The sequence below is a fragment of the Chiloscyllium punctatum genome, chromosome 30 (assembly GCF_047496795.1).
Source record: "Chiloscyllium punctatum isolate Juve2018m chromosome 30, sChiPun1.3, whole genome shotgun sequence".
Lineage (NCBI taxonomy): Eukaryota > Metazoa > Chordata > Chondrichthyes > Orectolobiformes > Hemiscylliidae > Chiloscyllium > Chiloscyllium punctatum.
In genome coordinates this window covers 26,722,350-26,748,256 of record NC_092768.1, presented here as the reverse complement: position 1 = coordinate 26,748,256, position 25,907 = coordinate 26,722,350, and the positions used below count along the sequence as shown (strand labels likewise).

At 47.5% G+C, this 25,907-nt stretch overlaps 13 non-coding genes across 13 annotated transcripts; all 13 read left to right on the top strand.

Annotated features, from left to right (window-relative positions):
- The first annotated feature begins 5,890 nt into the window (after positions 1-5,890).
- On the top strand, positions 5,891-5,961 carry trnag-ccc (transfer RNA glycine (anticodon CCC)). Its single transcript has one exon. It is a non-coding gene; the product is annotated as a tRNA-Gly (tRNA).
- Positions 5,962-7,486: 1,525 nt separating this feature from the next.
- On the top strand, positions 7,487-7,557 carry trnag-ccc (transfer RNA glycine (anticodon CCC)). The gene has a single exon. It is a non-coding gene; the product is annotated as a tRNA-Gly (tRNA).
- Positions 7,558-9,082: 1,525 nt separating this feature from the next.
- On the top strand, positions 9,083-9,153 carry trnag-ccc (transfer RNA glycine (anticodon CCC)). The gene has a single exon. It is a non-coding gene; the product is annotated as a tRNA-Gly (tRNA).
- Positions 9,154-10,678: 1,525 nt separating this feature from the next.
- trnag-ccc (transfer RNA glycine (anticodon CCC)) lies at positions 10,679-10,749 on the top strand. The gene has a single exon. It is a non-coding gene; the product is annotated as a tRNA-Gly (tRNA).
- Positions 10,750-12,274: 1,525 nt separating this feature from the next.
- On the top strand, positions 12,275-12,345 carry trnag-ccc (transfer RNA glycine (anticodon CCC)). The gene has a single exon. It is a non-coding gene; the product is annotated as a tRNA-Gly (tRNA).
- Positions 12,346-13,870: 1,525 nt separating this feature from the next.
- trnag-ccc (transfer RNA glycine (anticodon CCC)) lies at positions 13,871-13,941 on the top strand. The gene has a single exon. It is a non-coding gene; the product is annotated as a tRNA-Gly (tRNA).
- Positions 13,942-15,439: 1,498 nt separating this feature from the next.
- Positions 15,440-15,510, top strand: trnag-ccc (transfer RNA glycine (anticodon CCC)). The gene has a single exon. It is a non-coding gene; the product is annotated as a tRNA-Gly (tRNA).
- Positions 15,511-17,035: 1,525 nt separating this feature from the next.
- trnag-ccc (transfer RNA glycine (anticodon CCC)) lies at positions 17,036-17,106 on the top strand. The gene has a single exon. It is a non-coding gene; the product is annotated as a tRNA-Gly (tRNA).
- A 1,498-nt stretch (positions 17,107-18,604) lies between these two features.
- Positions 18,605-18,675, top strand: trnag-ccc (transfer RNA glycine (anticodon CCC)). Its single transcript has one exon. It is a non-coding gene; the product is annotated as a tRNA-Gly (tRNA).
- Positions 18,676-20,200: 1,525 nt separating this feature from the next.
- trnav-cac (transfer RNA valine (anticodon CAC)) lies at positions 20,201-20,271 on the top strand. Its single transcript has one exon. It is a non-coding gene; the product is annotated as a tRNA-Val (tRNA).
- Positions 20,272-21,796: 1,525 nt separating this feature from the next.
- trnag-ccc (transfer RNA glycine (anticodon CCC)) lies at positions 21,797-21,867 on the top strand. The gene has a single exon. It is a non-coding gene; the product is annotated as a tRNA-Gly (tRNA).
- Positions 21,868-23,392: 1,525 nt separating this feature from the next.
- Positions 23,393-23,463, top strand: trnag-ccc (transfer RNA glycine (anticodon CCC)). The gene has a single exon. It is a non-coding gene; the product is annotated as a tRNA-Gly (tRNA).
- Positions 23,464-24,988: 1,525 nt separating this feature from the next.
- On the top strand, positions 24,989-25,059 carry trnag-ccc (transfer RNA glycine (anticodon CCC)). Its single transcript has one exon. It is a non-coding gene; the product is annotated as a tRNA-Gly (tRNA).
- Positions 25,060-25,907: the final 848 nt, after the last annotated feature.

The following is a 25,907-nucleotide window of genomic DNA, read 5'->3' as shown; positions in this document are numbered from 1 at the left end:
TGGGATCGTGTCGAAATCTCCGCTGCGCACGCTCCGTTTTTGAGTATTTTCACGGCGTAATCCATCGTTTCCTGGCATTAAGTAAGATCGACATAGTGAGATGACCGGCCGTGATCCCAGAATGATGGGCCAGACTCCATACGCCGAATGAGAATGAGATGAGAGTGGTGCTGGAAAAGCACTGCCGGGGCAGGCAGCATCCCAGGACCAGCAAAATCGATCTCTCGGGCAGGAGTCCTTCATCGGCAAGGGTACTGTCATATATCCAAACGTCATCAGTGACCTTCCTTCTCTCATATAGTCAGAAGTGGGCATTTTTGTTCACGATTGCAACATGGTAGCACCACTGACAACTCCTCAGATACTGAAGCAGACCATACTAGGTTCAAATGCAGAAAGCCAATGCCCTCTGACGAACGCAATCGTCTTTCTTTGTGCTCGATGGGACTCCAACCAGTGGATAAACAAAGATTGTAAACCTACTCAGGTCTTCACGACAGAGCGTCATTGATGTTCTAGCATTGAATATCTTTGAATAATGAGTGGCACAGACAGAGTCAATAGCCCGAGTCATAGTTTGAAGATATCCGGAGGAAAGTATCGAGGAGACGTCAGAGGTAGGTTCTTTACGCAGAGAGTTGTGAATGCATGGAATGGGTTGCCAGCTGTGGTGGTGGAAGCAGAGTCATTGGGGTCATTTAAGGAACTGCTGGACGTGCACATGGAGAGCAGTGAGTTGAGGGTTGCGTAGGTTACATTACATTAGGATTGAACCTCGGCACAACATCGTGGGCCAAAGGGCCTGTTCTGTGCTGGACTTTTCTATGTTCTATTCGAGGCTGGATTGGAGAAATAGTTGGTATGCTTCCAAAACCAAGACAGGGGCAGGAAAGTGAAGTTGATCATTAACTACAGCGAGCAGGCTTGATCTGTGGGCTATTCCTACCACCATCTCTATGTTCTTGTGTTTATAAACATGAGCTGTGCTGACTGTGTGCACATAACACGTTAATGTTATCATTAAAGTAGAACTCATTTCCATTTTAAGAATAGCGTTCTCCACTTGGTCAGGACCCATCTAGGCAAACTATAATTTGCAAGTAATAATTTTGAGCCTAGAATCCCAGTTGTATTATTTACTTTATATATTTTGAAATAAAAGACAGTGTTCAGATAAAATCAAACTAGTCAAACAAACCGCGCTTCGTTGCGATTTTCCTACTTGGGTTCTCGCCATATCAGCAATGGAGAAAGTCAGGGCTGCAGATGCTGGAGATTGGAGTCAGTTTGCTGCGCCACAGGACAGAATATCAAGAATACCGGTTTTGTTTCCTGCTGGAGTTCGATTCCCGGCCAATGCATTGCAGCGCCCTTTATTTCAAATGCTGCACGGTGTAACAGAGTTCAGCCCGATGCGACGGGTCCATTTCGCCTGGCTGCGCCCTCACGGATGTCCTGCTGCGCGGTTAGCAGGGTGTGTTCACTCAGCGTGTGGGGTGGGATGGGATCGTGTCGAAATCTCCGCTCCGCACGCTCCGTTTTTGAGTATTTTCACGGCGTAATCCATCGTTTCCTGGCATTAAGTAAGATCGACATAGTGAGATGACCGGCCGTGATCCCAGAATGATGGGCCAGACTCCATACGCCGAATGAGAATGAGATGAGAGTGGTGCTGGAAAAGCACTGCCGGGGCAGGCAGCATCCCAGGACCAGCAAAATCGATCTCTAGGGCAGGAGTCCTTCATCGGCAAGGGTACTGTCATATATCCAAACGTCATCAGTGACCTTCCTTCTCTCATATAGTCAGAAGTGGGCATTTTTGTTCACGATTGCAACATGGTAGCACCACTGACAACTCCTCAGATACTGAAGCAGACCATACTAGGTTCAAATGCAGAAAGCCTATGCCCTCTGACGAACGCAATCGTCTTTCTTTGTGCTCGATGGGACTCCAACCAGTGGATAAACAAAGATTGTAAACCTACTCAGGTCTTCACGACAGAGCGTCATTGATGTTCTAGCATTGAATATCTTTGAATAATGAGTGGCACAGACAGAGTCAATAGCCCGAGTCATAGTTTGAAGATATCCGGAGGAAAGTATCGAGGAGACGTCAGAGGTAGGTTCTTTACGCAGAGAGTTGTGAATGCATGGAATGGGTTGCCAGCTGTGGTGGTGGAAGCAGTGTCATTGGGGTCATTTAAGGAACTGCTGGACGTGCACATGGAGAGCAGTGAGTTGAGGGTTGCGTAGGTTACATTACATTAGGATTGAACCTCGGCACAACATCGTGGGCCAAAGGGCCTGTTCTGTGCTGGACTTTTCTATGTTCTATTCGAGGCTGGATTGGAGAAATAGTTGGTATGCTTCCAAAACCAAGAGAGGGGCAGGAAAGTGAAGTTGATCATTAACTACAGCGAGCAGGCTTGATCTGTGGGCTATTCCTACCACCATCTCTATGTTCTTGTGTTTATAAACATGAGCTGTGCTGACTGTGTGCACATAACACGTTAATGTTATCATTAAAGTAGAACTCATTTCCATTTTAAGAATAGCGTTCTCCACTTGGTCAGGACCCATCTAGGCAAACTATAATTTGCAAGTAATAATTTTGAGCCTAGAATCCCAGTTGTATTATTTACTTTATATATTTTGAAATAAAAGACAGTGTTCAGATAAAATCAAACTAGTCAAACAAACGGCGCTTCGTTGCGATTTTCCTACTTGGGTTCTTGCCATATCAGCAATGGAGAAAGTCAGGGCTGCAGATGCTGGAGATTGGAGTCAGTTTGCTGCGCCACAGGACAGAATATCAAGAATACCGGTTTTGTTTCCTGCTGGAGTTCGATTCCCGGCCAATGCATTGCAGCGCCCTTTATTTCAAATGCTGCACGGTGTAACAGAGTTCAGCCCGATGCGACGGGTCCATTTCGCCTGGCTGCGCCCTCACCGATGTCCTGCTGTGCGGTTAGCAGGGTGTGTTCACTCAGCGTGTGGGGTGGGATGGGATCGTGTCGAAATCTCCGCTGCGCACGCTCCGTTTTTGAGTATTTTCACGGCGTAATCCATCGTTTCCTGGCATTAAGTAAGATCGACATAGTGAGATGACCGGCCGTGATCCCAGAATGATGGGCCAGACTCCATACGCCGAATGAGAATGAGATGAGAGTGGTGCTGGAAAAGCACTGCCGGGGCAGGCAGCATCCCAGGACCAGCAAAATCGATCTCTCGGGCAGGAGTCCTTCATCGGCAAGGGTACTGTCATATATCCAAACGTCATCAGTGACCTTCCTTCTCTCATATAGTCAGAAGTGGGCATTTTTGTTCACGATTGCAACATGGTAGCACCACTGACAACTCCTCAGATACTGAAGCAGACCATACTAGGTTCAAATGCAGAAAGCCAATGCCCTCTGACGAACGCAATCGTCTTTCTTTGTGCTCGATGGGACTCCAACCAGTGGATAAACAAAGATTGTAAACCTACTCAGGTCTTCACGACAGAGCGTCATTGATGTTCTAGCATTGAATATCTTTGAATAATGAGTGGCACAGACAGAGTCAATAGCCCGAGTCATAGTTTGAAGATATCCGGAGGAAAGTATCGAGGAGACGTCAGAGGTAGGTTCTTTACGCAGAGAGTTGTGAATGCATGGAATGGGTTGCCAGCTGTGGTGGTGGAAGCAGAGTCATTGGGGTCATTTAAGGAACTGCTGGACGTGCACATGGAGAGCAGTGAGTTGAGGGTTGCGTAGGTTACATTACATTAGGATTGAACCTCGGCACAACATCGTGGGCCAAAGGGCCTGTTCTGTGCTGGACTTTTCTATGTTCTATTCGAGGCTGGATTGGAGAAATAGTTGGTATGCTTCCAAAACCAAGAGAGGGGCAGGAAAGTGAAGTTGATCATTAACTACAGCGAGCAGGCTTGATCTGTGGGCTATTCCTACCACCATCTCTATGTTCTTGTGTTTATAAACATGAGCTGTGCTGACTGTGTGCACATAACACGTTAATGTTATCATTAAAGTAGAACTCATTTCCATTTTAAGAATAGCGTTCTCCACTTGGTCAGGACCCATCTAGGCAAACTATAATTTGCAAGTAATAATTTTGAGCCTAGAATCCCAGTTGTATTATTTACTTTATATATTTTGAAATAAAAGACAGTGTTCAGATAAAATCAAACTAGTCAAACAAACGGCGCTTCGTTGCGATTTTCCTACTTGGGTTCTCGCCATATCAACAATGGAGAAAGTCAGGGCTGCAGATGCTGGAGATTGGAGTCAGTTTGCTGCGCCACAGGACAGAATATCAAGAATACCGGTTTTGTTTCCTGCTGGAGTTCGATTCCCGGCCAATGCATTGCAGCGCCCTTTATTTCAAATGCTGCACGGTGTAACAGAGTTCAGCCCGATGCGACGGGTCCATTTCGCCTGGCTGCGCCCTCACCGATGTCCTGCTGCGCGGTTAGCAGGGTGTGTTCACTCAGCGTGTGGGGTGGGATGGGATCGTGTCGAAATCTCCGCTGCGCACGCTCCGTTTTTGAGTATTTTCACGGCGTAATCCATCGTTTCCTGGCATTAAGTAAGATCGACATAGTGAGATGACCGGCCGTGATCCCAGAATGATGGGCCAGACTCCATACGCCGAATGAGAATGAGATGAGAGTGGTGCTGGAAAAGCACTGCCGGGGCAGGCAGCATCCCAGGACCAGCAAAATCGATCTCTCGGGCAGGAGTCCTTCATCGGCAAGGGTACTGTCATATATCCAAACGTCATCAGTGACCTTCCTTCTCTCATATAGTCAGAAGTGGGCATTTTTGTTCACGATTGCAACATGGTAGCACCACTGACAACTCCTCAGATACTGAAGCAGACCATACTAGGTTCAAATGCAGAAAGCCAATGCCCTCTGACGAACGCAATCGTCTTTCTTTGTGCTCGATGGGACTCCAACCAGTGGATAAACAAAGATTGTAAACCTACTCAGGTCTTCACGACAGAGCGTCATTGATGTTCTAGCATTGAATATCTTTGAATAATGAGTGGCACAGACTGAGTCAATAGCCCGAGTCATAGTTTGAAGATATCCGGAGGAAAGTATCGAGGAGACGTCAGAGGTAGGTTCTTTACGCAGAGAGTTGTGAATGCATGGAATGGGTTGCCAGCTGTGGTGGTGGAAGCAGAGTCATTGGGGTCATTTAAGGAACTGCTGGACGTGCACATGGAGAGCAGTGAGTTGAGGGTTACGGAGGTTACATTACATTAGGATTGAACCTCGGCACAACATCGTGGGCCAAAGGGCCTGTTCTGTGCTGGACTTTTCTATGTTCTATTCGAGGCTGGATTGGAGAAATAGTTGGTATGCTTCCAAAACCAAGAGAGGGGCAGGAAAGTGAAGTTGATCATTAACTACAGCGAGCAGGCTTGATCTGTGGGCTATTCCTACCACCATCTCTATGTTCTTGTGTTTATAAACATGAGCTGTGCTGACTGTGTGCACATAACACGTTAATGTTATCATTAAAGTAGAACTCATTTCCATTTTAAGAATAGCGTTCTCCACTTGGTCAGGACCCATCTAGGCAAACTATAATTTGCAAGTAATAATTTTGAGCCTAGAATCCCAGTTGTATTATTTACTTTATATATTTTGAAATAAAAGACAGTGTTCAGATAAAATCAAACTAGTCAAACAAACCGCGCTTCGTTGCGATTTTCCTACTTGGGTTCTCGCCATATCAGCAATGGAGAAAGTCAGGGCTGCAGATGCTGGAGATTGGAGTCAGTTTGCTGCGCCACAGGACAGAATATCAAGAATACCGGTTTTGTTTCCTGCTGGAGTTCAAACGGTAGGAAAGTTCTAGCGGGTCCGCCGTCGGCAGGTGCATTGGTGGTTCAGTGGTAGAATTCTCGCCTCCCACGCGAGGGAGCCGGGTTCGATTCCCGGCCAATGCATTGCAGCGCCCTTTATTCCAAACGCTGCGCGGTGTAACAGAGTTCAGCCCGATGCGACGGGTCCATTTCGCCTGGTTGCGCCCTCACCGATGTCCTGCGGCGCGCTTAGCAGGGTGTGTTCACTCAGCGTGTGGGGTGGGATGGGATCGTGTCGAAATCTCCGCTCCGCACGCTCCGTTTTTGAGTATTTTCACGGCGTAATCCATCGTTTCCTGGCATTAAGTAAGATCGACATAGTGAGATGACCGGCCGTGATCCCAGAATGATGGGCCAGACTCCATACGCCGAATGAGAATGAGATGAGAGTGGTGCTGGAAAAGCACTGCCGGGGCAGGCAGCATCCCAGGAACAGCAAAATCGATCTCTCGGGCAGGAGTCCTTCATCGGCAAGGGTACTGTCATATATCTAAACGTCATCAGTGACCTTCCTTCTCTCATATAGTCAGAAGTGGGCATTTTTGTTCACGATTGCAACATGGTAGCACCACTGACAACTCCTCAGATACTGAAGCAGACCATACTAGGTTCAAATGCAGAAAGCCAATGCCCTCTGACGAACGCAATCGTCTTTCTTTGTGCTCGATGGGACTCCAACCAGTGGATAAACAAAGATTGTAAACCTACTCAGGTCTTCACGACAGAGCGTCATTGATGTTCTAGCATTGAATATCTTTGAATAATGAGTGGCACAGACTGAGTCAATAGCCCGAGTCATAGTTTGAAGATATCCGGAGGAAAGTATCGAGGAGACGTCAGAGGTAGGTTCTTTACGCAGAGAGTTGTGAATGCATGGAATGGGTTGCCAGCTGTGGTGGTGGAAGCAGAGTCATTGGGGTCATTTAAGGAACTGCTGGACGTGCACATGGAGAGCAGTGAGTTGAGGGTTGCGGAGGTTACATTACATTAGGATTGAACCTCGGCACAACATCGTGGGCCAAAGGGCCTGTTCTGTGCTGGACTTTTCTATGTTCTATTCGAGGCTGGATTGGAGAAATAGTTGGTATGCTTCCAAAACCAAGAGAGGGGCAGGAAAGTGAAGTTGATCATTAACTACAGCGAGCAGGCTTGATCTGTGGGCTATTCCTACCACCATCTCTATGTTCTTGTGTTTATAAACATGAGCTGTGCTGACTGTGTGCACATAACACGTTAATGTTATCATTAAAGTAGAACTCATTTCCATTTTAAGAATAGCGTTCTCCACTTGGTCAGGACCCATCTAGGCAAACTATAATTTGCAAGTAATAATTTTGAGCCTAGAATCCCAGTTGTATTATTTACTTTATATATTTTGAAATAAAAGACAGTGTTCAGATAAAATCAAACTAGTCAAACAAACCGCGCTTCGTTGCGATTTTCCTACTTGGGTTCTCGCCATATCAGCAATGGAGAAAGTCAGGGCTGCAGATGCTGGAGATTGGAGTCAGTTTGCTGCGCCACAGGACAGAATATCAAGAATACCGGTTTTGTTTCCTGCTGGAGTTCAAACGGTAGGAAAGTTCTAGCGGGTGCGCCGTCGGCAGGTGCATTGGTGGTTCAGTGGTAGAATTCTCGCCTCCCACGCGAGGGAGCCGGGTTCGATTCCCGGCCAATGCATTGCAGCGCCCTTTATTTCAAACGCTGCGCGGTGTAACAGAGTTCAGCCCGATGCGACGGGTCCATTTCGCCTGGCTGCGCCCTCGCCCATGTCCTGCTGCGCGGTTAGCAGGGTGTGTTCATTCCGCGTGTGGGGTGGGATGGGATCGTGTCGGAATCTCCGCTCCGCACGCTCCGTTTTTGAGTATTTTCACGGCGTAATCCATCGTTTCCTGGCATTAAGTAAGATCGACATAGTGAGATGACCGGCCGTGATCCCAGAATGATGGGCCAGACTCCATACGCCGAATGAGAATGAGATGAGAGTGGTGCTGGAAAAGCACTGCCGGGGCAGGCAGCATCCCAGGACCAGCAAAATCGATCTCTCGGGCAGGAGTCCTTCATCGGCAAGGGTACTGTCATATATCCAAACGTCATCAGTGACCTTCCTTCTCTCATATAGTCAGAAGTGGGCATTTTTGTTCACGATTGCAACATGGTAGCACCACTGACAACTCCTCAGATACTGAAGCAGACCATACTAGGTTCAAATGCAGAAAGCCAATGCCCTCTGACGAACGCAATCGTCTTTCTTTGTGCTCGATGGGACTCCAACCAGTGGATAAACAAAGATTGTAAACCTACTCAGGTCTTCACGACAGAGCGTCATTGATGTTCTAGCATTGAATATCTTTGAATAATGAGTGGCACAGACAGAGTCAATAGCCCGAGTCATAGTTTGAAGATATCCGGAGGAAAGTATCGAGGAGACGTCAGAGGTAGGTTCTTTACGCAGAGAGTTGTGAATGCATGGAATGGGTTGCCAGCTGTGGTGGTGGAAGCAGAGTCATTGGGGTCATTTAAGGAACTGCTGGACGTGCACATGGAGAGCAGTGAGTTGAGGGTTGCGTAGGTTACATTACATTAGGATTGAACCTCGGCACAACATCGTGGGCCAAAGGGCCTGTTCTGTGCTGGACTTTTCTATGTTCTATTCGAGGCTGGATTGGAGAAATAGTTGGTATGCTTCCAAAACCAAGAGAGGGGCAGGAAAGTGAAGTTGATCATTAACTACAGCGAGCAGGCTTGATCTGTGGGCTATTCCTACCACCATCTCTATGTTCTTGTGTTTATAAACATGAGCTGTGCTGACTGTGTGCACATAACACGTTAATGTTATCATTAAAGTAGAACTCATTTCCATTTTAAGAATAGCGTTCTCCACTTGGTCAGGACCCATCTAGGCAAACTATAATTTGCAAGTAATAATTTTGAGCCTAGAATCCCAGTTGTATTATTTACTTTATATATTTTGAAATAAAAGACAGTGTTCAGATAAAATCAAACGAGTCAAACAAACCGCGCTTCGTTGCGATTTTCCTACTTGGGTTCTCGCCATATCAGCAATGGAGAAAGTCAGGGCTGCAGATGCTGGAGATTGGAGTCAGTTTGCTGCGCCACAGGACAGAATATCAAGAATACCGGTTTTGTTTCCTGCTGGAGTTCAAACGGTAGGAAAGTTCTAGCGGATCCGCCGTCGGCAGGTGCATTGGTGGTTCAGTGGTAGAAGTCTCGCCTCCCACGCGAGGGAGCCGGGTTCGATTCCCGGCCAATGCATTGCAGCGCCCTTTACTTCAAACGCTGCGCGGTGTAACAGAGTTCAGCCCGATGCGACGGGTCCATTTCGCCTGGCTGCGCCCTCACCGATGTCCTGCGGCGCGCTTAGCAGGGTGTGTTCACTCAGCGTGTGGGGTGGGATGGGATCGTGTCGAAATCTCCGCTCCGCACGCTCCGTTTTTGAGTATTTTCACGGCGTAATCCATCGTTTCCTGGCATTAAGTAAGATCGACATAGTGAGATGACCGGCCGTGATCCCAGAATGATGGGCCAGACTCCATACGCCGAATGAGAATGAGATGAGAGTGGTGCTGGAAAAGCACTGCCGGGGCAGGCAGCATCCCAGGAACAGCAAAATCGATCTCTCGGGCAGGAGTCCTTCATCGGCAAGGGTACTGTCATATATCTAAACGTCATCAGTGACCTTCCTTCTCTCATATAGTCAGAAGTGGGCATTTTTGTTCACGATTGCAACATGGTAGCACCACTGACAACTCCTCAGATACTGAAGCAGACCATACTAGGTTCAAATGCAGAAAGCCAATGCCCTCTGACGAACGCAATCGTCTTTCTTTGTGCTCGATGGGACTCCAACCAGTGGATAAACAAAGATTGTAAACCTACTCAGGTCTTCACGACAGAGCGTCATTGATGTTCTAGCATTGAATATCTTTGAATAATGAGTGGCACAGACAGAGTCAATAGCCCGAGTCATAGTTTGAAGATATCCGGAGGAAAGTATCGAGGAGACGTCAGAGGTAGGTTCTTTACGCAGAGAGTTGTGAATGCATGGAATGGGTTGCCAGCTGTGGTGGTGGAAGCAGAGTCATTGGGGTCATTTAAGGAACTGCTGGACGTGCACATGGAGAGCAGTGAGTTGAGGGTTGCGTAGGTTACATTACATTAGGATTGAACCTCGGCACAACATCGTGGGCCAAAGGGCCTGTTCTGTGCTGGACTTTTCTATGTTCTATTCGAGGCTGGATTGGAGAAATAGTTGGTATGCTTCCAAAACCAAGAGAGGGGCAGGAAAGTGAAGTTGATCATTAACTACAGCGAGCAGGCTTGATCTGTGGGCTATTCCTACCACCATCTCTATGTTCTTGTGTTTATAAACATGAGCTGTGCTGACTGTGTGCACATAACACGTTAATGTTATCATTAAAGTAGAACTCATTTCCATTTTAAGAATAGCGTTCTCCACTTGGTCAGGACCCATCTAGGCAAACTATAATTTGCAAGTAATAATTTTGAGCCTAGAATCCCAGTTGTATTATTTACTTTATATATTTTGAAATAAAAGACAGTGTTCAGATAAAATCAAACGAGTCAAACAAACCGCGCTTCGTTGCGATTTTCCTACTTGGGTTCTCGCCATATCAGCAATGGAGAAAGTCAGGGCTGCAGATGCTGGAGATTGGAGTCAGTTTGCTGCGCCACAGGACAGAATATCAAGAATACCGGTTTTGTTTCCTGCTGGAGTTCAAACGGTAGGAAAGTTCTAGCGGATCCGCCGTCGGCAGGTGCATTGGTGGTTCAGTGGTAGAATTCTCGCCTCCCACGCGTGGGAGCCGGGTTTGATTCCCGGCCAATGCATTGCAGCGCCCTTTATTTCAAATGCTGCACGGTGTAACAGAGTTCAGCCCGATGCGACGGGTCCATTTCGCCTGGCTGCGCCCTCTCCGATGTCCTGCTGCGCGGTTAGCAGGGTGTGTTCACTCAGCGTGTGGGGTGGGATGGGATCGTGTCGAAATCTCCGCTCCGCACGCTCCGTTTTTGAGTATTTTCACAGCGTAATCCATCGTTTCCTGGCATTAAGTAAGATCGACATAGTGAGATGACCGGCCGTGATCCCAGAATGATGGGCCAGACTCCATACGCCGAATGAGAATGAGATGAGAGTGGTGCTGGAAAAGCACTGCCGGGGCAGGCAGCATCCCAGGAACAGCAAAATCGATCTCTCGGGCAGGAGTCCTTCATCGGCAAGGGTACTGTCATATATCCAAACGTCATCAGTGACCTTCCTTCTCTCATATAGTCAGAAGTGGGCATTTTTGTTCACGATTGCAACATGGTAGCACCACTGACAACTCCTCAGATACTGAAGCAGACCATACTAGGTTCAAATGCAGAAAGCCAATGCCCTCTGACGAACGCAATCGTCTTTCTTTGTGCTCGATGGGACTCCAACCAGTGGATAAACAAAGATTGTAAACCTACTCAGGTCTTCACGACAGAGCGTCATTGATGTTCTAGCATTGAATATCTTTGAATAATGAGTGGCACAGACAGAGTCAATAGCCCGAGTCATAGTTTGAAGATATCCGGAGGAAAGTATCGAGGAGACGTCAGAGGTAGGTTCTTTACGCAGAGAGTTGTGAATGCATGGAATGGGTTGCCAGCTGTGGTGGTGGAAGCAGAGTCATTGGGGTCATTTAAGGAACTGCTGGACGTGCACATGGAGAGCAGTGAGTTGAGGGTTGCGTAGGTTACATTACATTAGGATTGAACCTCGGCACAACATCGTGGGCCAAAGGGCCTGTTCTGTGCTGGACTTTTCTATGTTCTATTCGAGGCTGGATTGGAGAAATAGTTGGTATGCTTCCAAAACCAAGAGAGGGGCAGGAAAGTGAAGTTGATCATTAACTACAGCGAGCAGGCTTGATCTGTGGGCTATTCCTACCACCATCTCTATGTTCTTGTGTTTATAAACATGAGCTGTGCTGACTGTGTGCACATAACACGTTAATGTTATCATTAAAGTAGAACTCATTTCCATTTTAAGAATAGCGTTCTCCACTTGGTCAGGACCCATCTAGGCAAACTATAATTTGCAAGTAATAATTTTGAGCCTAGAATCCCAGTTGTATTATTGACTTTATATATTTTGAAATAAAAGACAGTGTTCAGATAAAATCAAACTAGTCAAACAAACCGCGCTTCGTTGCGATTTTCCTACTTGGGTTCTCGCCATATCAGCAATGGAGAAAGTCAGGGCTGCAGATGCTGGAGATTGGAGTCAGTTTGCTGCGCCACAGGACAGAATATCAAGAATACCGGTTTTGTTTCCTGCTGGAGTTCAAACGGTAGGAAAGTTCTAGCGGGTCCGCCGTCGGCAGGTGCATTGGTGGTTCAGTGGTAGAATTCCCGCCTCCCACGCGAGGGAGCTGGGTTCGATTCCCGGCCAATGCATGGCAGCGCCCTTTATTTCAAACGCTGCGCGGTGTAACAGAGTTCAGCCCGATGCGACGTGTCCATTTCGCCTGGCTGCGCCCTCACCGATGTCCTGCGGCGCGCTTAGCAGGGTGTGTTCACTCAGCGTGTGGGGTGGGATGGGATCGTGTCGAAATCTCCGCTCCGCACGCTCCGTTTTTGAGTATTTTCACGGCGTAATCCATCGTTTCCTGGCATTAAGTAAGATCGACATAGTGAGATGACCGGCCGTGATCCCAGAATGATGGGCCAGACTCCATACGCCGAATGAGAATGAGATGAGAGTGGTGCTGGAAAAGCACTGCCGGGGCAGGCAGCATCCCAGGACCAGCAAAATCGATCTCTCGGGCAGGAGTCCTTCATCGGCAAGGGTACTGTCATATATCCAAACGTCATCAGTGACCTTCCTTCTCTCATATAGTCAGAAGTGGGCATTTTTGTTCACGATTGCAACATGGTAGCACCACTGACAACTCCTCAGATACTGAAGCAGACCATACTAGGTTCAAATGCAGAAAGCCAATGCCCTCTGACGAACGCAATCGTCTTTCTTTGTGCTCGATGGGACTCCAACCAGTGGATAAACAAAGATTGTAAACCTACTCAGGTCTTCACGACAGAGCGTCATTGATGTTCTAGCATTGAATATCTTTGAATAATGAGTGGCACAGACAGAGTCAATAGCCCGAGTCATAGTTTGAAGATATCCGGAGGAAAGTATCGAGGAGACGTCAGAGGTAGGTTCTTTACGCAGAGAGTTGTGAATGCATGGAATGGGTTGCCAGCTGTGGTGGTGGAAGCAGAGTCATTGGGGTCATTTAAGGAACTGCTGGACGTGCACATGGAGAGCAGTGAGTTGAGGGTTGCGTAGGTTACATTACATTAGGATTGAACCTCGGCACAACATCGTGGGCCAAAGGGCCTGTTCTGTGCTGGACTTTTCTATGTTCTATTCGAGGCTGGATTGGAGAAATAGTTGGAATGCTTCCAAAACCAAGAGAGGGGCAGGAAAGTGAAGTTGATCATTAACTACAGGGAGCAGGCTTGATCTGTGGGCTATTCCTACCACCATCGCTATGTTCTTGTGTTTATAAACATGAGCTGTGCTGACTGTGTGCACATAACACGTTAATGTTATCATTAAAGTAGAACTCATTTCCATTTTAAGAATAGCGTTCTCCACTTGGTCAGGACCCATCTAGGCAAACTATAATTTGCAAGTAATAATTTTGAGCCTACAATCCCAGTTGTATTATTTACTTTATATATTTTGAAATAAAAGACAGTGTTCAGATAAAATCAAACTAGTCAAACAAACCGCGCTTCATTGCGATTTTCCTCCTTGGGTTCTCGCCATATCAGCAATGGAGAAAGTCAGGGCTGCAGATGCTGGAGATTGGAGTCAGTTTGCTGCGCCATAGGACAGAATATCAAGAATACCGGTTTTGTTTCCTGCTGGAGTTCAAACGGTAGGAAAGTTCAAGCGGGTACGCCGTCGGCAGGTGCATTGGTGGTTCAGTGGTAGAATTCTCGCCTCCCACGCGAGGGAGCCGGGTTCGATTCCCGGCCAATGCGTTGGAGCGCCCTTTATTTCAAATGCTGCACGGTGTAACAGAGTTCAGCCCGATGCGACGGGTCCATTTCGCCTGGCTGCGCCCTCACCGATGTCCAGCGGCGTGTGGGGTGGGATGGGATCGTGTCGAAATCTCCGCTCCGCACGCTCCGTTTTTGAGTATTTTCACGGCGTAATCCATCGTTTCCTGGCATTAAGTAAGATCGACATAGTGAGATGACCGGCCGTGATCCCAGAATGATGGGCCAGACTCCATACGCCGAATGAGAATGAGATGAGAGTGGTGCTGGAAAAGCACTGCCGGGGCAGGCAGCATCCCAGGACCAGCAAAATCGATCTCTCGGGCAGGAGTCCTTCATCGGCAAGGGTACTGTCATATATCCAAACGTCATCAGTGACCTTCCTTCTCTCATATAGTCAGAAGTGGGCATTTTTGTTCACGATTGCATCATGGTAGCACCACTGACAACTCCTCAAATACTGAAGCAGACCATACTAGGTTCAAATGCAGAAAGCCAATGCCCTCTGACGAACGCAATCGTCTTTCTTTGTGCTCGATGGGACTCCAACCAGTGGATAAACAAAGATTGTAAACCTACTCAGGTCTTCACGACAGAGCGTCATTGATGTTCTAGCATTGAATATCTTTGAATAATGAGTGGCACAGACAGAGTCAATAGCCCGAGTCATAGTTTGAAGATATCCGGAGGAAAGTATCGAGGAGACGTCAGAGGTAGGTTCTTTACGCAGAGAGTTGTGAATGCATGGAATGGGTTGCCAGCTGTGGTGGTGGAAGCAGAGTCATTGGGGTCATTTAAGGAACTGCTGGACGTGCACATGGAGAGCAGTGAGTTGAGGGTTGCGTAGGTTACATTACATTAGGATTGAACCTCGGCACAACATCGTGGGCCAAAGGGCCTGTTCTGTGCTGGACTTTTCAATGTTCTATTCGAGGCTGGATTGGAGAAATAGTTGGTATGCTTCCAAAACCAAGAGAGGGGCAGGAAAGTGAAGTTGATCATTAACTACAGCGAGCAGGCTTGATCTGTGGGCTATTCCTACCACCATCTCTATGTTCTTGTGTTTATAAACATGAGCTGTGCTGACTGTGTGCACATAACACGTTAATGTTATCATTAAAGTAGAACTCATTTCCATTTTAAGAATAGCGTTCTCCACTTGGTCAGGACCCATCTAGGCAAACTATAATTTGCAAGTAATAATTTTGAGCCTAGAATCCCAGTTGTATTATTTACTTTATATATTTTGAAATAAAAGACAGTGTTCAGATAAAATCAAACGAGTCAAACAAACCGTGCTTCGTTGCGATTTTCCTACTTGGGTTCTCGCCATATCAGCAATGGAGAAAGTCAGGGCTGCAGATGCTGGAGATTGGAGTCAGTTTGCTGCGCCACAGGACAGAATATCAAGAATACCGGTTTTGTTTCCTGCTGGAGTTCAAACGGTAGGAAAGTTCGAGCGGGTACGCTGCCGGCCGGTGCATTGGTGGTTCAGTGGTAGAATTCTCGCCTCCCACGCGAGGGAGCCGGGTTCGATTCCCGGCCAATGCATTGCAACGCCCTTTATTTCAAATGCTGCGCGGTGTAACAGAGTTCAGCCCGATGCGACGTGTCCATTTCGCCTGGCTGCGCCCTCACCGATGTCCTGCGGCGCGCTTAGCAGGGTGTGTTCACTCAGCGTGTGGGGTGGGATGGGATCGTGTCGAAATCTCCGCTCCGCACGCGCCGTTTTTGAGTATTTTCACGGCGTAATCCATCGTTTCCTGGCATTAAGTAAGATCGACATAGTGAGATGACCGGCCGTGATCCCAGAATGATGGGCCAGACTCCATACGCCGAATGAGAATGAGATGAGAGTGGTGCTGGAAAAGCACTGCCGGGGCAGGCAGCATCCCAGGACCAGCAAAATCGATCTCTCGGGCAGGAGTCCTTCATCGGCAAGGGTACTGTCATATATCCAAACGTCATCAGTGACCTTCCTTCTCTCATATAGTCAGAAGTGGGCATTTTTGTTCACGATTGCAACATGGTAGCACCACTGACAACTCCTCAGATACTGAAGCAGACCATACTAGGTTCAAATGCAGAAAGCCAATGCCCTCTGACGAACGCAATCGTCTTTCTTTGTGCTCGATGGGACTCCAACCAGTGGATAAACAAAGATTGTAAACCTACTCAGGTCTTCACGACAGAGCGTCATTGATGTTCTAGCATTGAATATCTTTGAATAATGAGTGGCACAGACAGAGTCAATAGCCCGAGTCATAGTTTGAAGATATCCGGAGGAAAGTATCGAGGAGACGTCAGAGGTAGGTTCTTTACGCAGAGAGTTGTGAATGCATGGAATGGGTTGCCAGCTGTGGTGGTGGAAGCAGAGTCATTGGGGTCATTTAAGGAACTGCTGGACGTGCACATGGAGAGCAGTGAGTTGAGGGTTGCGTAGGTTACATTACATTAGGATTGAACCTCGGCACAACATCGTGGGCCAAAGGGCCTGTTCTGTGCTGGACTTTTCTATGTTCTATTCGAGGCTGGATTGGAGAAATAGTTGGAATGCTTCCAAAACCAAGAGAGGGGCAGGAAAGTGAAGTTGATCATTAACTACAGGGAGCAGGCTTGATCTGTGGGCTATTCCTACCACCATCGCTATGTTCTTGTGTTTATAAACATGAGCTGTGCTGACTGTGTGCACATAACACGTTAATGTTATCATTAAAGTAGAACTCATTTCCATTTTAAGAATAGCGTTCTCCACTTGGTCAGGACCCATCTAGGCAAACTATAATTTGCAAGTAATAATTTTGAGCCTACAATCCCAGTTGTATTATTTACTTTATATATTTTGAAATAAAAGACAGTGTTCAGATAAAATCAAACTAGTCAAACAAACCGCGCTTCATTGCGATTTTCCTCCTTGGGTTCTCGCCATATCAGCAATGGAGAAAGTCAGGGCTGCAGATGCTGGAGATTGGAGTCAGTTTGCTGCGCCATAGGACAGAATATCAAGAATACCGGTTTTGTTTCCTGCTGGAGTTCAAACGGTAGGAAAGTTCAAGCGGGTACGCCGTCGGCAGGTGCATTGGTGGTTCAGTGGTAGAATTCTCGCCTCCCACGCGAGGGAGCCGGGTTCGATTCCCGGCCAATGCGTTGGAGCGCCCTTTATTTCAAATGCTGCACGGTGTAACAGAGTTCAGCCCGATGCGACGGGTCCATTTCGCCTGGCTGCGCCCTCACCGATGTCCAGCGGCGTGTGGGGTGGGATGGGATCGTGTCGAAATCTCCGCTCCGCACGCTCCGTTTTTGAGTATTTTCACGGCGTAATCCATCGTTTCCTGGCATTAAGTAAGATCGACATAGTGAGATGACCGGCCGTGATCCCAGAATGATGGGCCAGACTCCATACGCCGAATGAGAATGAGATGAGAGTGGTGCTGGAAAAGCACTGCCGGGGCAGGCAGCATCCCAGGACCAGCAAAATCGATCTCTCGGGCAGGAGTCCTTCATCGGCAAGGGTACTGTCATATATCCAAACGTCATCAGTGACCTTCCTTCTCTCATATAGTCAGAAGTGGGCATTTTTGTTCACGATTGCATCATGGTAGCACCACTGACAACTCCTCAAATACTGAAGCAGACCATACTAGGTTCAAATGCAGAAAGCCAATGCCCTCTGACGAACGCAATCGTCTTTCTTTGTGCTCGATGGGACTCCAACCAGTGGATAAACAAAGATTGTAAACCTACTCAGGTCTTCACGACAGAGCGTCATTGATGTTCTAGCATTGAATATCTTTGAATAATGAGTGGCACAGACAGAGTCAATAGCCCGAGTCATAGTTTGAAGATATCCGGAGGAAAGTATCGAGGAGACGTCAGAGGTAGGTTCTTTACGCAGAGAGTTGTGAATGCATGGAATGGGTTGCCAGCTGTGGTGGTGGAAGCAGAGTCATTGGGGTCATTTAAGGAACTGCTGGACGTGCACATGGAGAGCAGTGAGTTGAGGGTTGCGTAGGTTACATTACATTAGGATTGAACCTCGGCACAACATCGTGGGCCAAAGGGCCTGTTCTGTGCTGGACTTTTCAATGTTCTATTCGAGGCTGGATTGGAGAAATAGTTGGTATGCTTCCAAAACCAAGAGAGGGGCAGGAAAGTGAAGTTGATCATTAACTACAGCGAGCAGGCTTGATCTGTGGGCTATTCCTACCACCATCTCTATGTTCTTGTGTTTATAAACATGAGCTGTGCTGACTGTGTGCACATAACACGTTAATGTTATCATTAAAGTAGAACTCATTTCCATTTTAAGAATAGCGTTCTCCACTTGGTCAGGACCCATCTAGGCAAACTATAATTTGCAAGTAATAATTTTGAGCCTAGAATCCCAGTTGTATTATTTACTTTATATATTTTGAAATAAAAGACAGTGTTCAGATAAAATCAAACGAGTCAAACAAACCGTGCTTCGTTGCGATTTTCCTACTTGGGTTCTCGCCATATCAGCAATGGAGAAAGTCAGGGCTGCAGATGCTGGAGATTGGAGTCAGTTTGCTGCGCCACAGGACAGAATATCAAGAATACCGGTTTTGTTTCCTGCTGGAGTTCAAACGGTAGGAAAGTTCGAGCGGGTACGCTGCCGGCCGGTGCATTGGTGGTTCAGTGGTAGAATTCTCGCCTCCCACGCGAGGGAGCCGGGTTCGATTCCCGGCCAATGCATTGCAACGCCCTTTATTTCAAATGCTGCACGGTGTAACAGAGTTCAGCCCGATGCGACGGGTCCATTTCGCCTGGCTGCGCCCTCACCGATGTCCTGCTGCGCGGTTAGCAGGGTGTGTTCACTCAGCGTGTGGGGTGGGATGGGATCGTGTCGAAATCTCCGCTCCGCACGCTCCGTTTTTGAGTATTTTCACGGCGTAATCCATCGTTTCCTGGCATTAAGTAAGATCGACATAGTGAGATGACCGGCCGTGATCCCAGAATGATGGGCCAGACTCCATACGCCGAATGAGAATGAAATGAGAGTGGTGCTGGAAAAGCACTGCCGGGGCAGGCAGCATCCCAGGACCAGCAAAATCGATCTCTCGGGCAGGAGTCCTTCATCGGCAAGGGTACTGTCATATATCCAAACGTCATCAGTGACCTTCCTTCTCTCATATAGTCAGAAGTGGGCATTTTTGTTCACGATTGCAACATGGTAGCACCACTGACAACTCCTCAGATACTGAAGCAGACCATACTAGGTTCAAATGCAGAAAGCCAATGCCCTCTGACGAACGCAATCGTCTTTCTTTGTGCTCGATGGGACTCCAACCAGTGGATAAACAAAGATTGTAAACCTACTCAGGTCTTCACGACAGAGCGTCATTGATGTTCTAGCATTGAATATCTTTGAATAATGAGTGGCACAGACAGAGTCAATAGCCCGAGTCATAGTTTGAAGATATCCGGAGGAAAGTATCGAGGAGACGTCAGAGGTAGGTTCTTTACGCAGAGAGTTGTGAATGCATGGAATGGGTTGCCAGCTGTGGTGGTGGAAGCAGAGTCATTGGGGTCATATAAGGAACTGCTGGACGTGCACATGGAGAGCAGTGAGTTGAGGGTTGCGTAGGTTACATTACATTAGGATTGAACCTCGGCACAACATCGTGGGCCAAAGGGCCTGTTCTGTGCTGGACTTTTCTATGTTCTATTCGAGGCTGGATTGGAGAAATAGTTGGTATGCTTCCAAAACCAAGAGAGGGGCAGGAAAGTGAAGTTGATCATTAACTACAGCGAGCAGGCTTGATCTGTGGGCTATTCCTACCACCATCTCTATGTTCTTGTGTTTATAAACATGAGCTGTGCTGACTGTGTGCACATAACACGTTAATGTTATCATTAAAGTAGAACTCATTTCCATTTTAAGAATAGCGTTCTCCACTTGGTCAGGACCCATCTAGGCAAACTATAATTTGCAAGTAATAATTTTGAGCCTAGAATCCCAGTTGTATTATTTACTTTATATATTTTGAAATAAAAGACAGTGTTCAGATAAAATCAAACTAGTCAAACAAACCGCGCTTCGTTGCGATTTTCCTACTTGGGTTCTCGCCATATCAGCAATGGAGAAAGTCAGGGCTGCAGATGCTGGAGATTGGAGTCAGTTTGCTGCGCCACAGGACAGAATATCAAGAATACCGGTTTTGTTTCCTGCTGGAGTTCAAACGGTAGGAAAGTTCTAGCAGGTACGCCACCGGCAGGTGCATTGGTGGTTCAGTGGTAGAATTCTCGCCTCACACGCGAGGGCGCCGGGTTCGATTCCCGGCCAATGCATTGCAACGCCCTTTATTTCAAATGCTGCACGGTGTAACAGAGTTCAGCCCGATGCGACGGGTCCATTTCGCCTGGCTGCGCCCTCACCGATGTCCTGCTGCGCGGTTAGCAGGGTGTGTTCACTCAGCGTGTGGGGTGGGATGGGATCGTGTCGAAATCTCCGCTCCGCACGCTCCGTTTTTGAGTATTTTCACGGCGTAATCCATCGTTTCCTGGCATTAAGTAAGATCGACATAGTGAGATGACCGGCCGTGATCCCAGAATGATGGGCCAGACTCCATACGCCGAATGAGAATGAGATGAGAGTGGTGCTGGAAAAGCACTGCCGGGGCAGGCAGCATCCCAGGACCAGCAAAATCGATCTCTCGGGCAGGAGTCCTTCATCGGCAAGGGTACTGTCATATATCCAAACGTCATCAGTGACCTTCCTTCTCTCATATAGTCAGAAGTGGGCATTTTTGTTCACGATTGCAACATGGTAGCACCACTGACAACTCCTCAGATACTGAAGCAGACCATACTAGGTTCAAATGCAGAAAGCCAATGCCCTCTGACGAACGCAATCGTCTTTCTTTGTGCTCGATGGGACTCCAACCAGTGGATAAACAAAGATTGTAAACCTACTCAGGTCTTCACGACAGAGCGTCATTGATGTTCTAGCATTGAATATCTTTGAATAATGAGTGGCACAGACAGAGTCAATAGCCCGAGTCATAGTTTGAAGATATCCGGAGGAAAGTATCGAGGAGACGTCAGAGGTAGGTTCTTTACGCAGAGAGTTGTGAATGCATGGAATGGGTTGCCAGCTGTGGTGGTGGAAGCAGAGTCATTGGGGTCATTTAAGGAACTGCTGGACGTGCACATGGAGAGCAGTGAGTTGAGGGTTGCGTAGGTTACATTACATTAGGATTGAACCTCGGCACAACATCGTGGGCCAAAGGGCCTGTTCTGTGCTGGACTTTTCTATGTTCTATTCGAGGCTGGATTGGAGAAATAGTTGGTATGCTTCCAAAACCAAGAGAGGGGCAGGAAAGTGAAGTTGATCATTAACTACAGCGAGCAGGCTTGATCTGTGGGCTATTCCTACCACCATCTCTATGTTCTTGTGTTTATAAACATGAGCTGTGCTGACTCTGTGCACATAACACGTTAATGTTATCATTAAAGTAGAACTCATTTCCATTTTAAGAATAGCGTTCTCCACTTGGTCAGGACCCATCTAGGCAAACTATAATTTGCAAGTAATAATTTTGAGCCTAGAATCCCAGTTGTATTATTTACTTTATATATTTTGAAATAAAAGACAGTGTTCAGATAAAATCAAACTAGTCAAACAAACCGCGCTTCGTTGCGATTTTCCTACTTGGGTTCTCGCCATATCAGCAATGGAGAAAGTCAGGGCTGCAGATGCTGGAGATTGGAGTCAGTTTGCTGCGCCACAGGACAGAATATCAAGAATACCGGTTTTGTTTCCTGCTGGAGTTCAAACGGTAGGAAAGTTCTAGCGGGTCCGCCGTCGGCAGGTGCATTGGTGGTTCAGTGGTAGAATTCTCGCCTCCCACGCGAGGGAGCTGGGTTCGATTCCCGGCCACTGCATGGCAGCGCCCTTTATTTCAAACGCTGCGCGGTGTAACAGAGTTCAGCCCGATGCGACGTGTCCATTTCGCCTGGCTGCGCCCTCACCGATGTCCTGCGGCGCGCTTAGCAGGGTGTGTTCACTCAGCGTGTGGGGTGGGATGGGATCGTGTCGAAATCTCCGCTCCGCACGCTCCGTTTTTGAGTATTTTCACGGCGTAATCCATCGTTTCCTGGCATTAAGTAAGATCGACATAGTGAGATGACCGGCCGTGATCCCAGAATGATGGGCCAGACTCCATACGCCGAATGAGAATGAGATGAGAGTGGTGCTGGAAAAGCACTGCCGGGGCAGGCAGCATCCCAGGACCAGCAAAATCGATCTCTCGGGCAGGAGTCCTTCATCGGCAAGGGTACTGTCATATATCCAAACGTCATCAGTGACCTTCCTTCTCTCATATAGTCAGAAGTGGGCATTTTTGTTCACGATTGCAACATGGTAGCACCACTGACAACTCCTCAGATACTGAAGCAGACCATACTAGGTTCAAATGCAGAAAGCCAATGCCCTCTGACGAACGCAATCGTCTTTCTTTGTGCTCGATGGGACTCCAACCAGTGGATAAACAAAGATTGTAAACCTACTCAGGTCTTCACGACAGAGCGTCATTGATGTTCTAGCATTGAATATCTTTGAATAATGAGTGGCACAGACAGAGTCAATAGCCCGAGTCATAGTTTGAAGATATCCGGAGGAAAGTATCGAGGAGACGTCAGAGGTAGGTTCTTTACGCAGAGAGTTGTGAATGCATGGAATGGGTTGCCAGCTGTGGTGGTGGAAGCAGAGTCATTGGGGTCATTTAAGGAACTGCTGGACGTGCACATGGAGAGCAGTGAGTTGAGGGTTGCGTAGGTTACATTACATTAGGATTGAACCTCGGCACAACATCGTGGGCCAAAGGGCCTGTTCTGTGCTGGACTTTTCTATGTTCTATTCGAGGCTGGATTGGAGAAATAGTTGGTATGCTTCCAAAACCAAGAGAGGGGCAGGAAAGTGAAGTTGATCATTAACTACAGCGAGCAGGCTTGATCTGTGGGCTATTCCTACCACCATCTCTATGTTCTTGTGTTTATAAACATGAGCTGTGCTGACTGTGTGCACATAACACGTTAATGTTATCATTAAAGTAGAACTCATTTCCATTTTAAGAATAGCGTTCTCCACTTGGTCAGGACCCATCTAGGCAAACTATAATTTGCAAGTAATAATTTTGAGCCTAGAATCCCAGTTGTATTATTTACTTTATATATTTTGAAATAAAAGACAGTGTTCAGATAAAATCAAACTAGTCAAACAAACCGCGCTTCGTTGCGATTTTCCTACTTGGGTTCTCGCCATATCAGCAATGGAGAAAGTCAGGGCTGCAGATGCTGGAGATTGGAGTCAGTTTGCTGCGCCACAGGACAGAATATCAAGAATACCGGTTTTGTTTCCTGCTGGAGTTCAAACGGTAGGAAAGTTCTAGCGGGTCCGCCGTCGGCAGGTGCATTGGTGGTTCAGTGGTAGAATTCTCGCCTCCCACGCGAGGGAGCCGGCTTCGATTCCCGGCCAATGCATTGCAGCGCCCTTTATTTCAAATGCTTCACGGTGTAACAGAGTTCAGCCCGATGCGACGGGTCCATTTCGCCTGGCTGCGCCCTCACCGATGTCCTGCGGCGCGGTTAGCAGGGTGTGTTCACTCAGCGTGTGGGGTGGGATGGGATCGTGTCGAAATCTCCGCTCCGCACGCTCCGTTTTTGAGTATTTTCACGGCGTAATCCATCGTTTCCTGGCATTAAGTAAGATCGACATAGTGAGATGACCGGCCGTGATCCCAGAATGATGGGCCAGACTCCATACGCCGAATGAGAATGAGATGAGAGTGGTGCTGGAAAAGCACTGCCGGGGCAGGCAGCATCCCAGGACCAGCAAAATCGATCTCTCGGGCAGGAGTCCTTCATCGGCAAGGGTACTGTCATATATCCAAATGTCATCAGTGACCTTCATTCTCTCATATAGTCAGAAGTGGGCATTTTTGTTCACGATTGCAACATGGTAGCACCACTGACAACTCCTCAGATACTGAAGCAGACCATACTAGGTTCAAATGCAGAAAGCCAATGCCCTCTGACGAACGCAATCGTCTTTCTTTGTGCTCGATGGGACTCCAACCAGTGGATAAACAAAGATTGTAAACCTACTCAGGTCTTCACGACAGAGCGTCATTGATGTTCTAGCATTGAATATCTTTGAATAATGAGTGGCACAGACAGAGTCAATAGCCCGAGTCATAGTTTGAAGATATCCGGAGGAAAGTATCGAGGAGACGTCAGAGGTAGGTTCTTTACGCAGAGAGTTGTGAATGCATGGAATGGGTTGCCAGCTGTGGTGGTGGAAGCAGAGTCATTGGGGTCATTTAAGGAACTGCTGGACGTGCACATGGAGAGCAGTGAGTTGAGGGTTGCGTAGGTTACATTACATTAGGATTGAACCTCGGCACAACATCGTGGGCCAAAGGGCCTGTTCTGTGCTGGACTTTTCTATGTTCTATTCGAGGCTGGATTGGAGAAATAGTTGGTATGCTTCCAAAACCAAGAGAGGGGCAGGAAAGTGAAGTTGATCATTAACTACAGCGAGCAGGCTTGATCTGTGGGCTATTCCTACCACCATCTCTATGTTCTTGTGTTTATAAACATGAGCTGTGCTGACTGTGTGCACATAACACGTTAATGTTATCATTAAAGTAGAACTCATTTCCATTTTAAGAATAGCGTTCTCCACTTGGTCAGGACCCATCTAGGCAAACTATATTTTGCAAGTAATAATTTTGAGCCTAGAATCCCAGTTGTATTATTTACTTTATATATTTTGAAATAAAAGACAGTGTTCAGATAAAATCAAACGAGTCAAACAAACCGCGCTTCGTTGCGATTTTCCTACTTGGGTTCTCGCCATATCAGCAATGGAGAAAGTCAGGGCTGCAGATGCTGGAGATTGGAGTCAGTTTGCTTCGCCACAGGACAGAATATCAAGAATACCGGTTTTGTTTCATGCTGGAGTTCAAACGGTAGGAAAGTTCTAGCGGGGCGGCCGTCGGCCGGTGCATTGGTGGTTCAGTGGTAGAATTCTCGCCTCCCACGCGAGGGAGCCGGGTTCGATTCTCGGCCAATGCGTTGGAGTGCCCTTTATTTCAAATGCTGCACGGTGTAACAGAGTTCAGCCCGATGCGACGGGTCCATTTCGCCTGGCTGCGCCCTCACCGATGTCCTGCGGCGCGGTTAGCAGGGTGTGTTCACTCAGCGTGTGGGGTGGGATGGGATCGTGTCGAAATCTCCGCTCCGCACGCTCCGTTTTTGAGTATTTTCACGGCGTAATCCATCGTTTCCTGGCATTAAGTAAGATCGACATAGTGAGATGACCGGCTGTGATCCCAGAATGATGGGCCAGACTCCATACGCCGAATGAGAATGAGATGAGAGTGGTGCTGGAAAAGCACTGCCGGGGCAGGCAGCATCCCAGGACCAGCAAAATCGATCTCTCGGGCAGGAGTCCTTCATCGGCAAGGGTACTGTCATATATCCAAACGTCATCAGTGACCTTCCTTCTCTCATATAGTCAGAAGTGGGCATTTTTGTTCACGATTGCAACATGGTAGCACCACTGACAACTCCTCAGATACTGAAGCAGACCATACTAGGTTCAAATGCAGAAAGCCAATGCCCTCTGACGAACGCAATCGTCTTTCTTTGTGCTCGATGGGACTCCAACCAGTGGATAAACAAAGATTGTAAACCTACTCAGGTCTTCACGACAGAGCGTCATTGATGTTCTAGCATTGAATATCTTTGAATAATGAGTGGCACAGACAGAGTCAATAGCCCGAGTCATAGTTTGAAGATATCCGGAGGAAAGTATCGAGGAGACGTCAGAGGTAGGTTCTTTACGCAGAGAGTTGTGAATGCATGGAATGGGTTGCCAGCTGTGGTGGTGGAAGCAGAGTCATTGGGGTCATTTAAGGAAC